This window comes from Mesoplodon densirostris, unplaced genomic scaffold (genome assembly GCF_025265405.1).
Source record: "Mesoplodon densirostris isolate mMesDen1 unplaced genomic scaffold, mMesDen1 primary haplotype scaffold_37, whole genome shotgun sequence".
Lineage (NCBI taxonomy): Eukaryota > Metazoa > Chordata > Mammalia > Artiodactyla > Ziphiidae > Mesoplodon > Mesoplodon densirostris.
The window spans coordinates 10,509,731-10,513,138 of NW_026778196.1; positions in this window are offsets into that span (position 1 = coordinate 10,509,731).

Here is a 3,408-nt window from a genome sequence, read left to right on the forward strand (position 1 = left end):
AAGAAAGAGCCACCTCCAAATTTAGGGCTGCACTGACTACAAGAACCTCAACTTGGGTACACCTTAAATATCCCAGGAAATATAAAAATGGTTCAAAACATTGTGGTACTTACGTACGATGGAATATCCGTCAGCCATGAAATCAATGTCATAAGACCAGTAGCAGCAAAGTGAGTGGATTCAGGTACGATGATTCTAAGTGAAATAAGTCACACAGAAAAAGAAACTTATCATAAGATATCACTTATGAAGATCCTGTAAACATGGCTACACGTGAACTGAGTTAGGAAAGAGAACAGAGTCTCACATTTAGAAAACACTCTTATGCCTGCATTAAGGGGATGGAGAGGTGGGGTGATGCATAAAACCAGAGTTTGATATAAGCACAGGGACCGTTCCAAAACCAACTTTGGAATAGACAAGACCTACACCATCCTCAGTGAAAGAGACTCAAAACCCCATATTTCCCACAGAGGAATATATCTGACTAGTAAGAATCTTAAAACCTATGTATTGATATGTCTCCATATGGGAATCAAGTGTGTCTAGAGTGGCATAAACATGAGCGCGAGAATCAGCTCAAACCCACTCTAAAAAGGAATTTCAAAAGCAAACCCAAAAAACAGGGAAATTCTTTACAATTCCTTCAGTGTGTCTGAGGAAACCTGGAAAGACCCTATGTATAATGAGAGCTGGATGTGGCATAAGGCTGGACACTTGGGACTGAGAGGATTGGTGAGATTGGGTGAGCAAATGCAGACCCTTTCAAGCAATAATGCATGGCCCCCATTCCATGGGTCCCAACTCTCCAGGTTGAAGGGAATATTACTACATCTATAACATGTACAGGAAACCTAGAGAATGGACACACTGTGAATACGAAAGGTTTCTAAAACTCAACGAATAGTCCCTCTCCTGGTGCTCCAGTTTGACTTTCCAAATGCCTTACTATCAATCTCCCAACTTGGAGAGACAGGCCCTTTAAACCCCTGGTTTGCACAGGTTCCCAATTTGCAGAGGATGGAAGGGACGAGGGAGAACCCATGAGAGAGTAGCTGTTAGGCATTTGGACGGGCACATGTCACTCTAATTTCCCGGCAGGAAGAAGAATTAACCAAAGTCTCAGCCACCCACCGGGAACCAGTATAGGACATGATCCAAAATTTTGGACTTGCGTTCAGCTCACAAAAACGAGTTGAGAAATGGAGCTCAGGGGCACAGCAATTCACAAACTGGCAGAGTGATAAAGGACAACTATCGTCCAAAAATCTGTTGAGGGAAGTCAACGAGGCGGACTTGAAAGCGAGGCAAAATAGCAGGAAACAGATTTCAAGAGGTACCTTGGAATCGCCTGTAAAGCACAGGAAGAGGGGCACAACTTGGACAATGATGCACTTGGCCAAAAAGGGCGTATGCGTTTTCTCCTGAATATATTCAGGAGAAAACGCATACGCCCTTTTTGGCCAAGCAAGCAAGCGGGCAATGCAAATCTGCACTACAAAGAAGTATCACTTCCCACCAGTCAAAAGGGACATCCACAAAATGTGTAAAAACCAGAAAGGCAAGACAGGCCCTGGAGAACAGGGAGCCTTGTTATGCTGATGGGCGGGATGTAAATTGCCAACTGCCTCACTGGAGGAGTGCATTGTGTTCCCTAAAACAAGTAAACAACAGAGCTACAGAGCCAAGGCCACTTCCAGTCTAGGGAATATACCTTGGGAAAACTGAAAATCAATAAGAAAGAGCCACCTCCAAATTTAGGGCTGCACTGACTACAAGAACCTCAACTTGGGTACACCTTAAATATCCCAGGAAATATAAAAATGGTTCAAAACATTGTGGTACTTACGTACGATGGAATATCCCTCAGCCATGACATCAATGTCATAAGACCAGTAGCAGCAAAGTGAGTGGATTCAGGTACGATGATTCTAAGTGAAATAAGTCACACAGAAAAAGAAACTTATCATAAGATATCACTTATGAAGATCCTGTAAACATGGCTACACGTGAACTGAGTTAGGAAAGAGAACAGAGTCTCACATTTAGAAAACACTCTTATGCCTGCATAAAGGGGAAGGAGAGGTAGGGTGATGCATAAAACCAGAGTTTGATATAAGCACAGGGACCGTTTCCAAAACTAACTTTGGAATAGACAAGACCTACACCTTCCTCAGTGAAAGAGACTCAAAACCCCATATTTCCCACAGAGGAATATATCTGACTAGTAAGAATCTTAAAACCTATGTATTGATATGTCTCCATAAGGGAATCAAGTGTGTCTAGAGTGGCAAAACATGGCAGCGAGAATCAGCTGAAACCCACTCTAAAAAGGAATTTCAAAAGAAAAACCAAAAAACAGGGAAATTCTTTACAATTCCTTCAGGGTGTCTGAGGAAACCTGGAAAGACCCTATGTATAATGAGAGCTGGATGTGGCATAAGGCTGGACACTTGGGACTGAGAGGATTGATGAAATTGGGTGAGCAAATGCAGACCCTTTCAAGCAATAATGCATGGCCCACATTCCATGGGTCCCAACTCTCCAGGTTCAAGGGAATATTACTACAGCTATAACATGTACAGGAAACCTAGAGAATGTACACACTGTGAATACGAAAGGTTTCTAAAACTCAACGAATAGTCCCTCTCCTGGTGCTCCAGTTTGACTTTCCAACTGCCTTACTATCAATCTCCCAACTTGGAGAGACAGGCCCTTTAACCTCCTGGTTTGCACAGGTTCCCAATTTGGCAGAGGATGGAAGGGACGAGGGAGAACCCATGAGAGAGTAGCTGTTAGGTATTTGGACGGGCACATGTCACTCTAATTTCCCGGCAGGAAGAAGAATTAACCAAAGTCTCAGCCACCCACCGGGAACCAGTATAGGACATGATCCAAAATTTTGGACTTGCGTTCAGCTCACAAAAAACGAGTTGAGAAATGGAGCACAGGGGCACAGCAATTCACAAACTGGCAGAGTGATAAAGGACAACTATCATCCAAAAATCTGTTGAAGGAAGTCAACGAGGCGGACTTGAAATTGAGGCAAAATAGCAGGAAACAGATTTCAAGAGGTACCTTGGAATGGCCTGCAAAGCACAGGAAGAGGGGCACAACTTGGACAATGATGCACTTGGCCAAAAAGGGCGTATGCGTTTTCTCCTGAATATATTCAGGAGAAAACGCATACAACCTTTTTGGCCAAGCAAGCAACCAGGCAATGCAAATCTGCACTACAAAGAAGTATCACTACCCACCGGTCAAAAGGGACATCCACAAAATGTGTAAAAACCAGAAAGGCAAGACAGGCCCTGGAGAACAGGGAGCCTTGTTATGCTGATGGGCGGGATGTAAATTGCCAACTGCCTCACTGGATGAGTGCATTGTGTTCCCTAAAACAAGTAAACA